Genomic DNA, 23,077 nt, shown 5'->3' on the forward strand with positions numbered 1-23,077 from the left:
GACAAAGACAAATACCATATGATATCACTTATAACTGGAATCTAATATCCAGCACAAATGAACATCTCCTCAGAAAAGAAAATCATGGACTTGGAGAAGAGACTTGTGGCTGCCTGACGGGAGGGGGAGGGAGTGGGAGGGATCGGGAGCTTGGGCTTATCAGACACAACTTAGAATGGATTTACAAGGAGATCCTGCTGAGTAGCACTGAGAACTTTGTCTAGATACTCATGTTGCAACAGAAGAAAGGGTGGGGGGAAAAATGTAATTGTAATGTATACATGTAAGGATAACCTAACCCCCTTGCTGTACAGTGGGAAAATAAAAAAATTATAAAAAAATAAAAATAAAAAAATTAAAATTAAAAAAAGGATTATACATCACAAAAACAATAAAATTTCCTTGTCAAAAAGAAAAAAAAAATTCTTAATCTAACAAATAAATGACAGCCTTGGAAATGAACTTGTAAAGAGAATGTAGTTTGTGAGTTTATTGGTTTTTCTGCCCCTGTGGATGGTTCATAACATTATTTAAGACCCAGAATGATCTAAGAGGGTGGCCAAGATGGACAGTCAGAAAAGAAGGCAGAGAAACTGGGCCCCGGAAATGGAGTTATGAGCAACAGATCACTTAGGTACAATTCTAAGGTCATTGGTACCTGGCTGCGTGGTGGTGGTGGCGGCGGTGGCGGCGGTGGCGGTGGCGGTGGCGGTGGTGGTGGGTGGGTGGGTGGGTGTGTGTGTGTGTGTGTGTGTGTGTTTCATGCCAGTTCACCAAGACTTTGGCCTGGACTCTGTGTGGATCCAACTCAGATCCCTCTGACTCAGCCCAGACTACCAGCTCTGGAACTGCTGGTCAACAGAATCACTGTGGTTAAAACACTTAGGTCTTCTTGACAAAAAAGGGCATGGAAATCTAAGATATGTAAAATGCCTGATGCCTATTTTTCTGTTTTTGTTTGGGTTTTGTTTTATCTTCTTTAAGTAAAGGCCTTCTACTCCCATACAAGTAGATAAAGCTTAAAGAGGCTGATTAGTAACCCAAGAAAAGATGACCACTCACATCACTGTTTATACGCAAGGAGGAAGGAAAGGTATGGAAAGGAAGGAAAGAAAAGAAATAGAATAGAAGGAGAGCCAAATATATATCAACCCAATGCGTCATGGTATTTCATTATTGTTTTAATTTATGTTTCATGTGGTTCAACCCAATAATAACAGCCACTATTACTGTATGCTCACTATATGCCAGCATTATACACAGTTCATCCATTACAGTATTTTATTATCATTCTACCTCACTTGTAATTCATAAATTCAGAAGTTCTTAAAACTTGAAGATGTTTCTAAGTCTAGAAACATCAAAACCTGACTTGATCTAATGTAAGGCAGCTTATAGTCTTTATTTCGCCCATTTGGAACAGAAATATTAATTTATTTCATTAGGAGATAGTGCCCCAAACCCTTTTATGATTCCATACAATAAATGACATGTTTATTACTTTTCTGAAATACTAAACATCCTAAATTCTGAAACTCATCTAGCTCCAAGAATTTCAAATAGTTTCTCCCTGTTTTATAGATAAGGCAACTGAGGTCTATTTGTCTTCTTTGATTTATATCCTGAGATTTTATTTTGGGTCTTTGAGACTTTACTTTTTGTTTACTTTTTTTCTCCACACTATTTCAGTTCATATATGGACTTATGTGATTCCAGCAAGTTCTCCTACAGAAAAGTTTTTAAAGACATATTTTCTCCCCCAAAATGGAAAATGCTGACATTCTCAGAAATTTTCTTTGAACCCAACTGAACTCGTTTTTAATTCCCCCACCCTTCATTTTCAGATTACTCAGTGTACTTAATGTTACCCTTCCTCAGTTCCACCCAAAGCTCTCATGGCAACGTTAAGGGCATTGGTTAAGGACCCGTCGGGGAGTCTGCATGGGCCCGAGACGCTGCTGAGCACTCTGACATGTGTGGTCAGAGTGTCTACGTGAAGATTACCCATGCTGGGCTCCAATGTTTCAATCACAACCCCAGAATGAGCGCCTGGTCACTCTGTGGTCTAAACTCTGAGAGAGGAGAGTATTTTATCCTACACTGCATTTCATAAACAATGATTTGATACATTGAAGAAACCATAAATATTATTTATCTTACCATAGGCCTCAGAATGTCCAAACACCACAGCTAATTAGGGCTCAATAATGGATTCAATAAGCCGAAGCCTGTTTTTCTGGTTGATCATAACAAGCAAAGCAATGGTCATTACTTTCTAATTTCTAAGTGTTGTGTTTGATGGCTCTGAGTGGGAAGGATACAGCACTGCTGCTCCTATAGGAGCCTTGCCACCATCTAAAGTCAGCACTAAGTTACATCTGTTGCCATTTATGATACTTTTTCCATTTGTGGAAGCACATTGTTGGTTTATAACCATAAGAGTATATTCAAATACAGATGGAGCTTTTGGTAGAAAATAGAAAGCCATTTTTTTCTAACCAGAAAGTTAAAAAAAAAAAAAAGGCAGGGGGGAACTTAGTTAAAAGAGCTAATGATAATTTCTTGTATGATTGTTCTTTGCCCAGCAGCTGGCTAAGAAGACCTCAGACCATATACCACAGACGAAAATAAAATAGATGTTTTGAAGCACTGGTAATATACACTAGCATGTTTCATCATTTCAGAGCAGCCCAGTTGAAACCTTTTACTCAAGGCCCCCCAAACCAAGGCTTCACAACCTTCAGCACTATTGACTTTGGGGGCTAGATAATTCTTTATTGTGGGGGTTGTCCTTGTACATTGTAAGATGCTAGCAGCATCCCTGGTTCCTACCCACTAGATGCCAGTAGGATCTTTCTCTCCAGTCATGACAAAAATGCCTCTAGACATTGCCAAATGTCCCCTGGGGAGGGAAAATCACTCCCAGTGGAGAACTCTGACACTCTTCCACTCCTTGCATCTTAATATTTCCATGGAAGTAAGTTTCTAACATTCATGCTTGTTCTTAAGCATGTACAGATGTGTTCACTCATTTTTTTCAAATAGAGCATTTGTATAAAACCATATTATATCATTAGTGCTATTCTACTTCTGCATTTTTCACCTCATTACATACCTCATAGATTTTTACATATCATTACATAAAGGGCTAACTTATTACTTATAATATTAGTTACAAATTATGTTGTTATATTATTAGTTACAAAACTGTATTATAGTATTAGCTGCCTAGTATATCCTTGAATGAATATGCCATAATCACTTAAAACTTCCCTATCAAAGAATATTTAGTTTGCTTCCAATCTTCTACTACTGAAACGATGCTTCATAAATAAACTTGTACATAAACTGCTAAACCACCCAGCATTCTCCTGTCTTGAGGCCTTTGCTCTGGCTGTTCTGTTTAAAATGCCCTCCTCCCATATATCCACATGGCTCACTCCCTCACCTCCTGAATTTGTAAGGCTTGGCTAGAATGAAACTACAAACAAACCTCAAAATCTCAGTGGTTTAAACACATAAAAGTCCTAAGCAGACTGTTCATAAGGATGGCATTCTTTCAAGTGGTAGCCAAACAGTTGGGGCTGCTTCCATCTTAGAGCTCTGCTCATCATGAGAGGCTTCCACATGTACAGTTGCCATAGAAAGAAAGAGAAAAGAGAGCCATATACTACTTCTTAAATACCTCTGTCCAAATCATTTCCAATTACAGCAATCAAAACTAGTCACTGGGCCCTGCCTAAATGCAGGGGTCTGGGAAATGCAGGGAAGCACAATATTCTGTAATCACTAAATATCTCCACTGGATCTTATTCAAGTTCTTGCCCACAAGTCACCTCAATGAAGCTAACTCCAGCTTTACATTTAAAATTGCACCCCAGGAAAAGAATCTGAAAGAAAATGGATGTGCATATTATGTATAACTGAATCACTACGTTGTATAGTAGAAATTATCAAAATCTTATAAATCAACTATACTTTAACAAAACTTTAAAAAAAATGCACCCAAGGAATAGCCAATATTGCAGAATAGGAAGACCTGAGCTCACTTCCTCCCATGGGCACACTAAAATTACAACTATTTACAGAGAAACAATGGATGAGAAGACTGGCAGAAAAGACTGGCAAGAAAGGACTGGCAGAAAAGATCTGCAGCCTCCTCATGACCAAGCTCTGCCAACCAGCAACAGGTAACCATCCAAGGCAGAGCTTAGCAACCAACCAAACAGAGGGTCAACCACACCTGCCAGACTTTCCACAGTAGTCAGCCCACCACAACAAAATGACCCCCACACAGCCCAAACAGGAGGTACACATAGAGCATATAGCTCTGATGACCAGAAGGGAATGTGCTGCTGGGAAGCATGGAACATCTCCTAAAAAAGGGTCACTTCTGCAAGGTCAGGAAACATAACCAGTCTACCAAATGCATAGAAATAAAAACAGCAAACTAGGTAAATTGAAGTGACAAAGGAATATGTTCCAAACAAAAGAAGAAGATAACCCCAGAAGAACTAAGTAAGTGAGACAGGAAATCTATCTGACAAAGAGTTCAAGACAATGACCATAAAGATGTTCAGAGAACTTGGGAAAAGAATGCATGATCAGAGTGAGCAGTTAGAATTTTTTAAGAGTTACAAAATATAAAGAATAATGAAACACGGATGAAGAATACAATAATTTAAATAAAAAAATAAACTACAAGGAATCAATAGCAGATTAGATAATATAGAGGAACAGATCGGCCAGCTGTAATAATGGAGTAATAAAAATCACTGAAGCTGAACAGAAAAAAGAATAAAAATAAATGAAAGAGGACAGTTTAAGAGACCTCTGAGACAACATAAAGCACACTAATATTATCATTATAGAGGTCCCAGAAGGTGAAGAGAGAGAGAAAGCGGCAGAGAACATATTTGAAGACACAATAGCTGAAAACTTCCCTAACTTGAGAAAGGAAACAGACATGAAGGTCCAGGAAGCAAAGTCCCAAACCCAAAGAGGACCACAGCAAGATACACTGTAATTAAAAGAGCAAAAATTAAAGATACAGAAAGAATACTCAAAGCAGCCAGGGAAAAGCAACAAGTCCTATACAAAGGAACTCCTATAAGGCTATCAGCTAACTTTTTAGCAGAAACTCTGCAGGTCAGAAAGGAGTGGTACAATACACTTAAAGTGATGAAAAATTTATAGAAAAACCTATAACCAAGAATACTCTACCTAGCAAGGCTTTAATTCAGTTTTTTTTTTTTTGTCTTTTTTGTCTTTTTGTCTTTGTTGTTGTTGTTGTTGTTGTTGTTGTTGCTATTTCTTGGGCCGCTCCCGCGGCATATGGAGGTTCCCAGGCTAGGGATTGAATCGGAGCTGTAGCCACCGGCCTACGCCAGAGGCACAGCAACGCAGGATCCGAGCCGCGTCTGCAACCTACACCACAGCTCACGGCAACGCCAGATCGTTAACCCACTGAGCAAGGGCAGGGACCGAACCCGCAACCTCATGGTTCCCAGTCGGATTCGTTAACCACTGCGCCACGACGGGAACTCCTTAATTCAGTTTTAATGGAGAGAACAAAAGTTTTACAGACAAGTAAAAGCTAAAAGAGTTTAGCATCACTGAAACAGTTTTGCAAGAAATGATAAAGGGACTTCTCTAACACAAAAAGAAAAAACACAACTAGAAACATGAAAATTATGGAAGGAAAAATCTCAACAGATAAAGGCAAACATACAGTAACGGTAGTAAATCAACCATGTATAAAGCTATTAGGCAAGTTCCTAAAAGCTTTATTGTGGCTCAGTGGGTTAAGGACCTGACATAGTCTCTGTGAGGATGCAGGTTCAACCCCTGACCTCACTCAGTAGGTTAAGGATCTGTTGTTGCCACAAGCTGCAGTGTAGATCACAGATGCAGCTCAGATCCTATGTTGCCATGGTTGTGGCAGAGGCCTAAGCTGCAGCTCCAATTTGATCCCTAGCCTGGGCACCTCCACATGCCATAGGTGCAGCCATAAAAAGAAAAGAAAAGAAAGCTAGTAGGAAGGTTAAAAGACAAAAGGAGTAAATCACCCACACCTACAATAGGTAGTTAAAGAGATATGCAAAACAAAAATATGTAAAAAATAATGTCAAAAAACAGCAAAGATGTGAAGGGAGTAAAAATGCAGGGTCATTAAAACACATTTGAACTTAAGAGACCAACAATGTAAAATAATCACATATCTCTAGAATGCTATATATAAAGCACATAGTAACCACAAACCAAAAATCTATAATAAATGCACACAGACAAAAAGAAAATAAATCCTAATAGAAATGTAAAGCTAGTCATAAAATCACAAGGGAAGGCAATGAAAAAAGAAACAAAAAGAATGAAAAAACAATTTACAAAATGTCAAAAAGTACATACTTATTAATAATTACTTTAAATGTAAATGGGCTAATAGCTCCAAACAAAAGACAGAGAGTAGCTAAATGGATACAAAACAAGACCCATACATATGCTGCCTACATATACACAATGGAATATTATTCAGCAGTAAGAAAAAATAAAATCTTGCCATTTGGGACAACATGGATTGACTTAGAGGGTATTATGCCAAGTGAAATACGTCAGAGAAAGACAAATACTGTATGACTTTACGTATATGTGGGACCTAAAAATATAAAACAAATGAATGAACAGAAAAACAGAAACAGATACATGGATACAAAAAAAAAAACAAAAACAGGTGATTGCCAGAGGGGAGGAGGTTAGGAGCAGGAAAGAAATAGATGAGGGAAATTAAGAGGTACAAACTTCCATTTGCAAAATAAATGAGTCAAGGTGAGAAATGTACAGTGTGGGGAATGTAGTCAATGACATCTTTTATGATGACATATTGTTTAAAATATATAGAAATATCAATGACTAAGATGTGTAACAGGAACTAACATACTGTTATAGGTCAATTATACTTTTAAAACAAACAAATTCATACAAGAAGATGTCAGATTTGTTACCAAAGGTGGGGGTTGAAGGGAGGGGGAATTGAATAAAGGCAGTCCAAATGTACAAACTTCCAGTTACAAGAGAAACAAGTATTAAGATGTAATGTACAACAGGATAAATATAATTAACCATTGTTGTATGTTATACACAACAGCTGTTAAGAGAGTAAATCCTGAATCCTCATCATGAGGAAAAAAGTTTTTTTCCATTTCTTTAATTTTGTATCTACATGAGACAAAGGATGTTCATTAAAACTACTGTGATAATCAACTTCATAATGTATGTAAATCAAATAATTATGCTATATACCTTAAACTTATATAGTGCTATATGTTAACTGTGTCTCAATAAAACTGAAAGAAAAAAATAAGTAAAACAAAAAAAATGCAAGCCATAGCCACCTCTAACATACCCAATCTCCTTTATTCTGCTGTTTTTCCAGAGCATCTATCTTTTTCTATATATTTTACCATTTATTTATTATTATGCACTGTCTATCTCCCCTTACTGGAATTTAACTTCCACAAGGGCAGGGATCTTTGTTTTATTCATGATATATCCCAAGCTGCTAGAACAGTAACTGCTACATAAATACTTGTTGAATGAATTAATACATTTCACACATTTTATAACTACATATATTGAAAAGTTTCCTAGAGGTAGAATTGCTGAGTCAAAGGGTATTGGCATTAAAATTTTCTATAAATAATTGTTCAACTGTTCTTTATTGGATTATATCCCTCCCTACCAACAATGTATGAAATTATGTTTCTGCAAACATCAAATGTGTTCTCAAACTTTTTGTCCCTGGTAAGTTTAGTAGGTGAAAAAAATGCTATCTATCATAATTTAATTTTTTTATATTTCATAGTATGAGTCATGTTAAGTATATCTTCATGTTAAACTAAAGAGCCATTTGTCCCTATTTTTCTGTGAACTACCTGTTCTTGCCCTTTGCTAATTCTCTTGGGTTGTTAATCTTTTAATTGATGATATTATACATTATATATATATTTACATATATACACACACATATATATAATGATACAGTCACCATGGAAAAATCTGTCAGTTTCTTATTTTTTTTTAATTAACAGCTACCAATTTTTTCATGTCTTTTGTCTTTTTTAGGGCTGCACCCACTGCACATGGAAGTTCCCAGGCTAGGGGTCGAATTAGAGCTACAGCTGCCAGCCTACACCACAGCCACAGCAACGCAGGATCCAAGCCATGTCTGTGACCTACGCCACAGCTCACGGCAATGCCGGATCCCCAACCCACTGAGTAAGGCCAAGGATCAAACCCGTGTCTTCATGGATCCCAGTCAGGTTTGTTAACCACTGAGCCACGACAGGAACTCCCTGTCAGTTTCTTATTACCCAGCAACTGCACTCCTGGACATTCATCTCAGAGAGATAAACTTATTTTTGCACAAAAATCTGCACATCAATGTTCAAAACAACTCTATTTGTAATTGCCAAAATCTAAAATAACCTAGATGTCCTTCAATCAGTGAATGGTTTACAAAACCAAGGCCCCTCTATACCAAGAACTTCTACTCAGTAATCAAAAGGAACAAAGTACTGATATATGCAACAACCTGAATGAATGAATGAATCTATGGAGAATTACACAAAGTGAAAAAAGCTGCACCTTAAAGGTTACATTCAGTATTATTCCACGAACATAACATTCTTTTAAATGATGACTACAGAAATGAAGAACAGATTAGTGGTCGCCTGGGTTTAGAGCTAGGGAAAGTGGGGCAGGAGGGAGGTAATGTGATTATGAAAGATTAAAATGAAAGGTCCTTGCAGTGGTGGAACTGCTCTGTATGGTGATCATGGTGGTGAGGCACAAATAAAACACAAAATGTGTGGTAATACTCCATGGAATTAAACATACACACAGCACAGACAAATGAGTACAAATAAAATTGGGAAAATCTTAATAAGAGTGGTGGGTTGCATGAATGTCAATGTTGTGGTTGTAAGTTGTAGTACAGTTTTACAGGATATTACCATTGTGGGGAACTGGGCTCTCTATTACTGCATGTGACTCTATAATTATCTCAAAATTAAAAGCTTAGTTTTAAAAACTTCTGTGACTTTAGAGCTAGAATGTACAAAAACAGAATACAACCAGTAATATTACAGTTATGAGACTTACTATGATGACCAATTCTTTTTTTTTTTTTTTTTTTTTTTGCCTTTTCTAGAGCGGCTCCCGTGGCATATGGAGGTTCCCAGGCTAGGGGTCCAATTGGAGCTACAGCCGCCAGCCTACACCAGAGCCACAGCAACGCGGAACCTGAGCCACGTCTGCGACCTACACCACAGATCACGGCAAAGCCGGATTCTTAACCTACTGAGCAAGGCCAGGAATTGAACCCACAACCTCATAGTTCCTAGTCAGATTCGTTAACCACTGAGCCACGATGGGAACTCCGACCAATTCTTAATGTATATAAATTACTGCACTGAACAACTGAAACTAATATAGTATCGTATGCCAACTATACTTCGATAAAGAAAGGAAAAAAGGAAGGATGGGATCAGCATAATGTATATTTATAAATCAAACGAACAAAACAGAAAGTCTGAAACTAAGTACACACATACACAGTCAATTAATTTTTGACAAAGGTACCATGGTAATTCAGTGAATTGTATGAAAAACTCCTACAAGACAATAATAAGAAAAAAAATTAATTTAAAAATGGAAAAAGGATCTGAAGAGATGCTTCACAAAAGAAAATATATGAATGGCCAATAAACATATGAAAAGATGCTCAACATCATTCGACTTTAGGAAATGCAAATTAAAACCACAAGCTGCAAACCTAGTAGAATAACTAAAATTAAAATGAATTAAAATACCAAGTGTTGGCAAGAATGTGGAGCAACTAAAAGCCTCAAACACTGATGGTGAGAATGCAAAGTGATTGGAAAAACAGTTTTATAATTTCTTACGTCAACATAAATGTACCATAAATATTAAATTTTCCATACAACCCCACAATTCCACTCCTAGGTATCTTTCCAAGAGTAGTAAAAACATATGTTCATAAAAATACTTAGATACGGTTGTCCATGGCAGCACTATTCATAATATCCTAAAAGTGAAAACAACCCACATGTCCACTGACTACCACATATAAACAAACAAAATGTTGCATATCCATAAAATGGAATACTATTCAGCAATTTACGTGAACAATTGTTGGTACATGAAATATCATGATGAATCTAAAAAGTACTATGCTGAGTGAAAAAGCCAGACATGAATGACTACACACTGTATGAATCCATTTTTATTAAATTCTAGAAAAAAAGGTCAAACTTAGAGACATAAAGTAGACCAGGGGCTGCGCAAGGCAGGATAGGAATCCAAACTGAACGCAAAGGGGTATGACAGAAATTTTTGCAGTAATGGAAGAGTTCTAAAACTTTTTTTTTTTTTTTGCTGCATATGCAGCATATGGAAGTTGCCAGGCTAGGCATCGAATCAGAGCCACAGCTGCCAGCCTACACCACAGCCACAGCAAATGCAGGATCTGAGCCATGTCTGTGACCTACACCACAACTCAAGGCAACACCAAATCCTTAACCAACTGAGCCTGAGTGAAGCCAAGGATCACAAACCCACATTCCCATGGATCCTAGTCGGGTTCATTTACCGCTGAGCCACGAAGGGAACTCCAAGAGTTCTAAAAACTTGATCAAGTTGGTTGCTTGCATGAGAGCAGAGTACACAGTTATCAAAACTTATTGAACCACTCACTTAAGGCAGGTAAAAATTTTAGTATGCAAATTACACCTCAATAAAGCTGTTAAAACTTTTTTAAAATAAGATAAAATAAAAATCCCAGTGACTTTAAACACATAGCTATCTCATACTACCATGTAAAAGCAAAATAGTGACTCATCTAAGTCTCATGCTACAAATATGTTACCCAGTTCACTGCCTGCCTTTTAACTTTGTTATGGTGTTTAATGCCAAAAAAAAAAAAATTTTATGCTGTTTATTTTATTAGCCTTTCCTTGAACAGCTTCAGAAGTTTTTGCCAGGCTTAGAAAGACCTTCCTGTGGTAAATTATTTTAAAATACTACCATGTTTTCCTGTAGTACTTTTATGATGTCAGTTGTCTTACAGTTAAAGATTGCTTTCAGCATACAAAGTGAAGTAGGGTTATGATTATATGCAGTATGTGCATATGTGTGTATATATGTTTACAAATGGCTACCCAACTATTTCATTGCTATTTATAGAATAAACAGCCACTGCCTATCAGATATAACATGCATCCTTATCATATACTACACTCCTGTCACACAGGCATCAGCCATTTCCAGATGTCTCTACCCTGTGTCATTAATTTACTTATTCATAGAACCAGCATCCCAATATCTAAAGTACTAAAACCTCATGTAATGCTTTAATGTTTAGTAGTTCTAGTCTGCTATTACTGCTTTTCTTTTTCAGAATTTTCAGAACACTTTAGTACGAACTTTAAAATCTAGTCCCCACCACGAAAAAACCACCTCTTTTTCAGGGAAGGGAGAGAGGAGTATCAGCAGCTTAAATTTACACCTTATTAATAATTAACAATCCTAGGATTTACTGGGATCACGTTAAATTTAGAGAATACCTGCTCTAACTTGGGCAAAGACCTTCTCTGCTAGGAAATCTGCAAAAATGAAAAAAATGATAGTGACCATCTTAGGGGTATTTGGATAATACACACAGAGCACCTAACACTGTGTCTGGCATAAAAGTGTTCAGTGGGTATTCATGGTAATTATTCCTCCTTGTTCCCAGGGGTTTTTACAAATTTCTTCAACTAAAAAGGAACTTGCCCTGCACTGCTGGTAGGAATGTAAACTGGTACAACTACTATGGAAAACACCATGGAGGTACCTTAGAAAACTGTACATAGAACTACCATATGACCCAGCAATCTCACTCTTGGGCATATATCCAGACCATACTTTCCTTAAAAAAGACACATGCACCTGCATGTTCATTGCAGCACTACTCACAATAGCCAAGACATGGAAACAACCCAAATGTCCATCGACAGATGACTGGATTAAGAAGATGTGGTGTATACATACACAATGAAATACTACTCAGCCATCAAAAAGAACAAAATAATGCCATTTGCAGCAACATGGATGCAACTAGAGACTCTCATACTGAGTTAAGTAAGTCAGAAAGAGAAAGACAAATACCATATGATATCACTAATATCTGGAACCTAACAGAGGGCACAAATGAACCTTTCCACAGAAAGGTATTGCCTTGTATTGCCAAGGAGTGGGAGGGTGGGAATTTAGGGTTAATAGATACAAACTATTGCCTTTGGAATGGATAAGCAATAAGATCCTGCTGTGTAGCACTGGGAACCATATCTAGTCACTTACAGAGTATGGTAGCATGAGAAAAAAGAATGTATACATGTGTGTATAACTGGGTCACCTTGCTGTACAGTAGAAAAATGACAGAACACTGTAAACCAGCTATAATGGAAAAAATAAAAATCATTATAAGGTAAATAAATAAATAAATAAATAAATTTCTTCAACTAAAACCCTTCCCATACAAATTGTTTGTTTGCCTGTTTCTCTGGCTGTTATGACCTAAGGACAGGAACCATGTTTCATTCCTCTTTCACACTATCTAGTATGTGGTCTCTGTTCTGTTTTTAGTGGCCTCTCACCTCTACATCACTACTCAGTGTCAAGCTCTGCTCCTCCCCAGTTGCCTCACATCCATCCTGACATTCCATGCTGCCTTCTCGGTATTCAGACACCCCCTCCTGCCTGCATCTGACCTGCTTAAATTGCTCTTTGTTTCTCACAGATTCAAAAGCCCTCCCCTCCCCTCACTCTTCTACTGCTGTCCTCTCTGTCTAGTGAAATCTATTCCCTGAGTTGAGACTCTCAGGGGACCTACCTGGCTACATCCTAAATCATAATGAAATGTTGCTGAGGTTGTAATCCAGAAACAGGTTAACTCAAATATGTTTTGAAATGTTTCAAATGTGTTTCTTTTTTTTTTTGTCTTTTTGCTATTTCTTTGGGCCGCTCCCGCGGCATATGGAGGTTCCCAGGCTAGGGGTCGAATCGGAGCTGTAGCCACCGGCCTACGCCACAGCCACAGCCACGCGGTATCCGAGCCACGTCTGCAACCTACACCACAGCTCACAGCAACGCCGGATCCTTAACCCACTGAGCAAGGGCAGGGACCGAACGCGCAACCTCCTGGTTCCTAGTCGGATTCGTTAACCACTGCGCCACGATGGGAACTCCTCAAATGTGTTTCTGATTGACATAACATTATCTAGCAGTTTTGGGAAGTCACCTAGCTAAAACTCCTAAGTTCCAACTGGCCTGCCAACATGCCCACCTAAAACCATTACTTTTTTACTCCTCATCCTCTTTAAGCAGTTTTTCTGGAAGTTGAAATGCATTCAGTCATAAATCGTTCCCCTCCTCTTTTCAAAGAGATCTATACAAACATTATCACTTGCCTGAAGAGTTTTTGATTAGTGCTCAAATTAAAACTATAGAGGGGAAACCCTATGACTCTTCCAGCCTCTTATATTCTGCATATAGCTTATCTAGGTGGAGAACCAGAGAGCAGAGAGCTACATGCCCAAAGTCCCATTTTAACAGGAAGATAAGCTTGGGCTTGCTGGTACAGCGGGTCAGGACACTTCCCATGGTTCTGGATACCCAAATATAGTTTCCAAGGTGGGACTTCCCAGGATAGAGGTTCCAGTGTTTGGAAACTTCAAGGAATTTTTAACATTCTTCCAGACCCTAACCAGAGACTAATGTTGAGATGTCCACCTCTATGCCCTCAAATACTGCAGACCCCAAAGGAATTCCTGTTGACAAAGCTACTCCTGTGGGGGACCCAGCTCTATTCTGCAAACCATCTTCACTAATACTAATCTGCAACTCCCTTGTTGTGTCATAAGAGGAATTTCAAGGAGGGTAGTAGAAACAGTGTCAGAGGCTCAAGTTCACACCTTATTTTGCTTTTATTACTCTTTTTAGTCACATTTGAACAATTCATTGCAAGAAAGAAATGCTTTGGCCCTTGGCAGAATGTTATGGAGTGTCTTACTCTCCACCCCTCCAGACTCCTTCTCTCATGGGTGAGCCTTTCTATATTCTCTATCATGTCCTCCACTCCCCTCACCTCACACCTCAGTTCCTAGAACAGCCTCCTCACCAGTTTTCCTCCTTCACTCTTGCCCACAGGACTCCATCCCACACACAGCTGTCAGAATAATATTCCAAGAATCCCATTTACCTCATGAAACTAACTTAATTACTCCTTCTCCTCTCTTCTTTCCTGCAAGTCCAGGCTCAGTCCAAGTCTCATCTCCTTCCTGAAATGCCTTGTGGTGGCCCCATCCCTTATTCCTCAAAGGTCGGATAACCAGGACTGACATTCCTGGTCATGGACTACTCCCTCTGAGTGGATGTTCTGACTGGGTCCCATCCATTCTAAGCCTATCCAATGCCTGAGCAATAGTAGTTGTTAAATATTTTGACTGCCATTCTTGTCTATTGCATTTATTGTTTCCATCACTCAACTGGGGACTTTATCATAAACTATATGCCATTGTTATTTAACTGTTCAAAATGGGAATATAAATTGACTTTCCTACAAGATTATGCACCCCCAGAGGGCAACTTTATATACCAGCCCCCAGGAACTAGCTAGCCCAGAGGCACATGCATGGGTGAACTCAGAATGCATACTAGATGTAAAACTAAAGGGAGAGAATGGCAGGAGAGGACTACCAGATCAGGGATGGATCATAGAGGCTTTTTAAAACACCATGTTTAGATCTGATCCACAGGCAGTCAAGAGCCACCAAAAGGCTGTACACAGGAAGCAACATGGTCATATATTCATTTTAGAGGGTGGACATGGCTCCTATATGGCAGTAAACCAGCTGGGAGAACCAGAACTTCATGGAGCACCCCCAGCATGGGCACAAAACCAAGCGATCTTTGTTCATGTTATGAGGGTTGGAATGGGCTGCTAGACTGGCGCTAGATCCAGACTGGCACTAAATCAGCAAATTCAGAGTCTGAATCTCTGTTCTAGCACTTTAAAATGAAATTTTGTCAGGGTTCTAGTCATTTGGATTTTAGCTACTTAGCGTAATTATACTGGGTGTGGAATACTTAACCACTGGACCCTTGGCTTTAATATTCCACATTCCAAATTCCTTTCCATCTACGTAATGAGGCTACCCTATACTTTTGTTGGCCCACTAGTAATAAAGAGGGTGTCTATTAAGCTGGGGCTAGTTCATGTTATTTGAATGAGTGTGCTCAGTGTGGTAGAAGGAGAAAGACATGGCCATTTCAGTCCAGATTACAGATTGCCTTCTCTTGGGTGGGTCCAATCTACACAGAGGGGAAAAAAAAAATCACTTCAAATGAGCCTGAGGACGTGCACAGTGATACCCTGAAACCAGCTGAAAATTTACTTCCTCTAGCAACTTTGCCACCACTGGTCCTCTGTCCATTCCATGTCATCCTAGTACACATACCCCAGATTCATCACCAGGTCCCATGCTACCTAAGAACACAGGACCTTTCACACTGCAGCAATGTCTTAGAGAAACTGGAACAAAGTACCACAAACTGAGTGGCTTAAATCAACAGAAATTTATTGTCTACAGTTCTGGAGGCTAGAAAGTCCAAAATCGAAGTGTCAGCAGGACCACATTCTCGCTGAAACCTGTGTTTCTCTCCTGACTTCTGGTGGGTCTTGGCAATCTCAGGCAATGCTGGGCTTGCAACCACCTGACTCCAATCTCAGTCTTTATTGTTACATGGCATTCTCCCTGTCCATCTCCGTTTTCATATGGTCATCTTCTTATAAAGACACAGTCGTATTACATTAGGAGCCTACACTGCTCCAGTGTCACTTAATCTTAACTAATTACATTTGCAATGGCCTTATTTCCAACTAAGATCACATTCTGAGGTACTGGGGGTGGGGGTTAGGACCTCAATGTATCTTTTGCAGGGTGAGAGGACACAATTTAATTCACAACACTGACTCTTCCCTTTGGCTGCTCACTTGCAGTGTTTAGTCCAGTGGCTGACAATGTGACAATGAATGCTATTTACCAATGTGAATTAAGTCACCAGGCCATCCACCTGTCTGCAAAAGAGCATAGTAGCACTGTGACTACTCTGTGCCAATGCACCGAACAGTTTCACTTTCAAGATGACTAGAAAAAACACTGAGTGGAATGTGGATCAAAGTTGTGGTCATCCTGACTAAAAGCTGGAGTGAGAATCTTTCAGTGTCACTTTTGACATGAATGCAATGTTGAACTTTAATAGAATATAGATTTGAAGGGTGTGTTTAGGTGCTTCTGTGCTGTTGTATCATTTTAGGTCTTTCAAAAGCAGAGTAGTACTTTCATTCACAGCATCACCATAATTAGTAATGGCAACAATTTCTTCAAGTTGCCCTTGAGGGCTGTGGAATCTCAGGCTGCCCCCCCTGCAATTAGACTAACGGCTGGCAAAGAGCCAAATTAGGGAGTTGGGGAAGAATTATACTACCAAATCAAATATGGGTTTGTTTTGAATTAAGCAGTCAAACTTCTGGTAGGGAAATCTGCTCTGATTGTACCCTGCCATTTATATAAGTAAAATATGTTAAAAGAAAAATATATATTGGATATCCTTTTAGCCATTAACAGATTTCAGACTTCTTTCTAGTTAGGGTCTTTCCAGTGGGATCCATGGGATTCAAGTTAATGATTGAGGGGGCTGCCCCATACCAGAGAAGGGTCCCTGAGAACAACCAGGAAGACACGGTTTGTGTGCCCTCATTTATTTTATTTCGTCCAAGCAAACAGTTGGCAGGAGCAGACATTTCCTATTGCCTGGGCAATGTTTTAATCACTGTTTAAATATTTGCCATCCTGTCTTTGTTTTGGTTAGAATTTCAGAGTTAATGCAATACAGATTTGTACCTTCTGCTGAGTGAAATATAGATTTTGTCTTATGAACCAGAGCTATAATCACTGGAAATAGTTTCCCCATGCCCCACCTCCAATACCTGTCTTTTATTTTAAGCTTCATATATCTTGATCATGTTATATCTCACAATGCCTACCGGTTATGAACAAGTTGCTACATTAAGTTTCAGCAAACATGGCCCTATATATGACCCACTGCAACATTTTAAGGACCTTAAGTCAATCTTTCCGAGTACCAGCCCAGAAAAATATCAGTCAAACAAGAGCCTCACCAGCTGACGGACATTATGGGGTCAAGGTAAAATGAGTTTCTTGCTTCAAGCTAGTTTCTGAAGGACAATGGGTTGTGCCAAGGACTCTTTTTATTAATGAAGTTCCATAAAGCTAACTTGGCTCCAGGCTAACTTGGCCCCTGTGTAACCTGATTTCTCTAAGCCTCACAGCCAGGGCATTCTTAAAGGGCCGTATTAATAGTAATAACTCAAATTTCACTGGTTCTTGCTCCTACCTGCTGATGGAGGGTCTCTGGCTCCTTTTTTAACATACAATAAACTCTATGGAACTCTTCATAAATCCAACTGGAACTGGAGAGAAAAGAAGTGTGAGTGACTGACATCATACTCACTCCTACTCTTCTCTGATAAGCAAGATTCAGGTCTGGGGTGAAGGTCACCCTGTCTGTCTCCATCTCCCCTCAGGATCAGCATGCTCTCAAGCATCTCCTTAATTCTCATCAGAGAAGAGGCTTTCAGTAGCTTCTTCCACAAAAACTATCTGACATACCAGATAAGCAGCTCTGAATCTCACTCAGACTCTACCTGGGTAACTCCTCAAGACCTGAAATAACTGTTCACTGCTCAGAAAAAAAAAAAAAAAAACTTGGTTGAAATTTAAAGGTTTGGGGCTTCTTAGTCCAACAATTTCAGGTAATAATTACTACCAAACCTTTTACAAAAGAATACCAGAAAAACTGGATAAAATATTTTTTTAAAAAAAGTGTGTTTGGTGGGCATATGAAAGTTAAAATGACAGTGAAAATTTATCAGAACAGAACCCAAGAGAGAGCCTAGGACAGAAGAAGTAAGAGAGGAGCCCTACAATAGCACCAGCTTATTGCCATGAGACAGTTTCCAGGCCATGACATAGGGAGGGGGATGTAGGCCAACAGACTCCTCGCAGCTGAGGAGATGCAGCTAAAAGCTGGAAAGACCAATGAAGTTTAAGTTGGTGGGATGGAAGGAGAAAAAGAGCTGCAGGGATAGAGAACTGGACAGTGGTAGAGGGTCCTCCTTGTATATTCACTAGAGTACTGATCCGTGCATAGAAGGGAGGAAATGAGCAGAGGCCAGGGAAGAATTATCTAAAAGAATTACAAAGAATAATTCCTGGAGCTCACACAAGGACAGGAAAAATGATTGCTCCTCCAGTCAGGTTGGAAAATCTCATAATTTACAAAGAATTGAGCACAGTACTCAGAAAATTCTTGCCTCAATAGTGGGAAACAATTAGCTCTAGACTAAACAGTGTTCTGCTTCCACCTAACTTAAAGGTAAGATTTGAAAGGGATCAAACAGTTTCTAAATAACTTAGCTACATCCCAGCCCAGATCAAAGCTCAAGAAATTTGTAAGGATAAAAAAATAACCAGAACCCAACAATGCAAAATTTACAATGACTGCCATTCTATCAAAAATTATTGGGCATACAAAGAAACAGGAAAATAATTAAGAGAAAAATAAACCAATCAAGAGCAACCTAATACTCACAAATGTTAAAATTAACAGACAAGGACATTTTAAAATATATTCTAACTGTATTCCATGCATTCAAAAAGTTAAGTAGAGAGAGGGAAGATGTTACAAAAAGACCAAGATCAAACTTTTAGAGATGAAAACACCACTGGAAGAAACTAACAGCAGATAAGACACTGCCAAAGAAAATTACCACTAAAATAAACAAAACACAAAGAGAAAAAAAAGGCTAAAAATAATTAAGAGTGTTAGCTATAGTACAACTTCAAAGAGTCTAATACACATTTTAGAGTCCCCATAATTATAGTCAGAGATTTCAAACCCTCTCTCAATAACTGACACAATAAGTACAGAGAAAATCAGTAAAGACATAGATTTGAAAAACACAATCAACTTGATCTAATTGATATTTATGGAACACTCCACCCACCAACAGCAAATACACTTTTCTTCAACCTCACACTGACCATTACCAGGACAGACTATATTCTTGGCTGTAAAAGAAGTCTCGATAAATTTAAAAAGATGCAGGTCATACAAAGTATAGTCTCTGACCACTATAGAATTAAATTAGAAATCACTAACAGAACTCTCTTGAAAATCTCCCATATATTTAGAAAGCAAATAAAATAATTAGAACCAGCCCATGATCAAAAGAGAACTTAGAAAGTATTTTGAACTGAATAAAAATGAATATGCAATATATCAAAATATGTGAGATGCTGCTAAAGCAATAATTTAAAGGGAAATCTATAGCCCTAATGTCTCCATTAGAAAATCAATCAAATCAATAACATAAAGCTTCCAACTCAAGAAACTACCAAAGTAAGCAGTAAAAAATATTAGAGGAGAAATCAATGAAATAGTCAAAAGCAGAGCAATAGAGAAAATTAATGAAACCAAAAGATGACCAATAAAACTGACAAACCTCTACCCAGGTTAATGGGAAAGGGAGAGAAAACTCAAAACTTATGAATATTAGCAAGGAGAAAGGTAACATCATTTCATATTCTACAAATATTAAAAGGAAAAGAATGAAACCTCATGCCAATAGATCTGATAACAAGTGAGATGGAAAAATTCCTTGAAATACACAAATTTCCACAACTCACACAAAAATAAATGTTACTTAAATAGTCCTATATTTCCAAAAACATTAAATTCATAGTTAAAACTCTTCCTATAAAGGCAATTCTAAGCCCAAAAGACTTCACCAATAAATTCAACTAAACATTTAAGGAATAAGAACATATGCTTGCATCACACATTGAGGAGCACTGGTTTTATTCCTCAGCATAAGTTTTTTTTTTTTCCTTTTAAAATAGTATCCTTCCCTCCTTACTACTTGGCAAGCTAAAACTTCTTGTTGGCACAGCATTCCTTGACCTCCCTCAAACAAGTTTAACCATTTGTCCGTGGGCTTGGCTACACCTAATACAACTCCTAGTTGCACCAATATAATATTTAATTATTTTCCTAGGAGTTTTATTTTTAGGGTGTTTGAGTTTTTCAAGCAAAATTAATAGGGTCTTTCCATTTTAAAATATATTATATTCACTGGACACTATTAGAAAAAAAAAGAAAAATACAAGGATAAAAATAACGACAATCCAATATTTTACCACTAAATGATTTTTTTAATTAAGAAATAATACCATTTTTACACAAACTCTTTCAGAAAGTTAAAGCAAAGGAGTTATTTTCCAACTCATTCTGAAAGGCTATCATTACAATAGCAACAAAACCAAAGACATTACAAGAAAACTACAGTCCAATATTCCTCATAAAATACACATGTAAAAATTCTAAACACAATTTTAGCAAATCATATACAAAGGTAAAACACCATAACCAAGTGGAATTTGTCTGAAAAATGATTTAACTTTAAAAAAATAATCAATCAATGTATTTCCCCATATTAACAAACAAAAAAGAAAGCCATATATCATTTTAATATATGTATAAAAAGTTTACTACACCTAGTCACTTGTAATGGAACATGATGGAGGATAATGTGAGAAAAAGAATATGTGTGTGTGTGTGTGTGTGTGTGTGTGTGTGTGTGTGTGTGTGTGTGTGTGTATGACGGGGTCACTTTGCTGTCAGCAGAAATTGAAAGAACACTATAAATCAACTAAAATAGAAAAAAATAATCTTTTAAAAAATTTTTAAAGTACATGATGAAATTCAATCTCCATTCTGATGAAAACTCTCAGCAAACTAAGAATAGAAGGGAAATTCTTCAAATGCACAAAGGTTACCTAGAAAAAAACCTAGGGTCAACATCACACTTCCCTCTAAGATCAGGAACAAGATAAGGATGTCTACTCCTACCATTTTTATGCTATATTATATTAAAGGTGAAAACCAGTGCCGTAAGGTAAGAAGTAGAAATAAGCAGCATGAAGATTGGAAAGCAAGAAGTAAAAGGGAAGGAATAACATGATCATCTGGCTGGAAAAATCTGATGGACTGTATGAAGAAGCTACTAGAACTAATAAATGAGCTAACATAATAAGGTTTCAGTATTACAATTCCAATAAGGAAAATTAATTGCACTTCTACATACATGCAAAGAACAATCAGAAATATGAAATTTTGGAGCTCCCATCGTGGCTCACTGGTGGGGTGGGGCAGGTCAGGAAACGCCTGTGCTCACATTATCAGCAGTCCCTCAGCTGGCTTCCAGCTAGGACAGATTCCTCAGAAAACTTTTCGGCCATATTGGTTGTTTGATTAAATAAGCCAATACTCAGCACCAACTACATCAGTGTTTATCATCCCAGTGTCTGCAGGCACTGATGCCTCCAACAAGGACTTTTTCCCTTCTGAGTTAAGAGTCCCAGGACAAATGATAAGTATCTTTTATGAGGCTGTGGTTCTTGCTCAGGGTCAGTAGATGGCAGAGCTTCAGTGAAAGGTCTGCTAATGTAGGTGTGTCCATAATATCCTTTGGTGGATGAACACATGCACATCAGCCTTTTGGGGACAGGCTCCCTCTCCCCTATACCTTCAGCCATCGGCATTTTTCCAAGCCTGCATCTAGCTGATGGCATGACCTCCATCTAAGCAGAAGACTCCAAAAGGAAGGTAGTGAATAGGAGGTGTGCTCAGCTGGGGTGCAGGTGGAACTATGGATACTGCGCAGTCAACTTTTGATCCCAAACGGGGGGGGGGAAGTGTGCCCCTTTGGTGGCTTATCAATCGCACCCTGAGGATATGTGCTCAGCAAACTGATGGCAAGGCATGCTCATCAAAGAACCCATTAGTTTGCAAGTTTGGTAATTTATTCCATCACTAAAGTTATGACACTATGGGCAAACTACCTAGCTTGACACTGCCAGCCTCTCCTCTCCAACTGCTGAAGCAAACATCTACCTCCTCAGGAACAGGAAGTAAGCATTCCCTCTCCAGGGACCATTCTGATGTTTCATATGAGAAACATCGAGGGCTCAGCTCATCCAGGGCTCCTCATTACAACCCACCCTCACCCTCTCACCTCAACAGGCAGGTTCCTACAACTAATTTCCTCCCCAAGTGAGACTACAGCCCAACTATCCACATGAGACATTTCACTGTTAGGAAGGAGTTCCTCCAATCTTCTCAGCCAAGTAAGAAGGCTTTACCTTCTTAATCTAAAGAAGCTTGCAGGAAGCAGGGAAGTGGGAAATCCCAATTCCTCGAAAGTATTTATTTGGAGGGAAGGGAGTAAGCATGGGCATGTACAAAGCATGTACACATAAAAACTGTGTGCAAGTATAACAGTCATGCTGCTAGAAGAGAACAAGGAAGAATCTGGCGACAAAACACAATTTTTTTTATTTCATTTATTTTAATTAGCTTTCTATGTTTTTCTTTATTATTTTTTCTATTTTATTCTCTACATGAACCAAGAAACAGAATGGCATTAAGAATGTGTTCGTAGGAGAAGATCCCACTATGGCTCAGCGGTAACGAGCCCAACAGATATCCATGAGAACATGGGTTCGATCCCAGACTGTCTCAGTAGGTTAAGGAGCTGGCATTGCTGTGAGCTGTGGTGTAGGTTACAGACACGGGTCAGATCTCACGTTGCTATGGCTGTGGCTGTGGCCAGCAGCAGCAGCTCCAATTCACCCTCTAGCCTGGGAACTTCCATATGCGGTCGGTGCGGCCCTAAAAAAAGACCAAAAAAAAAAAAAATGTGTTTGTAAAGAGGCTTCTCTAACATTTCCACTTTGGAAATGCAGCAGGAGGAGAAAGGAAGTTGGTTTCCTTCGTACTAGACCTTAAAAAAGTCCAGTCTCTTCATATGTCCTGA

At 38.5% G+C, this 23,077-nt stretch overlaps 1 protein-coding gene across 15 annotated transcripts in view; it reads right to left on the reverse strand.

Moving 5' to 3' along the window:
• Positions 1 to 23,077, reverse strand: part of LOC106507157 (uncharacterized) — a 674,540-nt gene that overhangs the window by 398,652 nt on the left and 252,811 nt on the right. For 2 of the 15 annotated variants that reach the window (XR_014819429.1, XR_014819412.1), the window contains one exon: positions 17,536 to 17,611. The exons of the other annotated variants lie outside the window; for them this stretch is intronic. The gene's annotated coding sequence lies outside the window, so the exon portion shown is untranslated. The remainder of the gene's footprint in view (positions 1 to 17,535; positions 17,612 to 23,077) is intronic. 15 annotated transcript variants of the gene reach the window in all.

Source organism: Sus scrofa, chromosome 11 (assembly GCF_054392235.1).
Source record: "Sus scrofa isolate SSC_HxYL_T2T_F1_AM1 chromosome 11, Sscrofa_HxYL_maternal_Yorkshire_Landrace_v2.0, whole genome shotgun sequence".
In the NCBI taxonomy this organism is placed as follows: Eukaryota; Metazoa; Chordata; class Mammalia; order Artiodactyla; family Suidae; genus Sus; species Sus scrofa.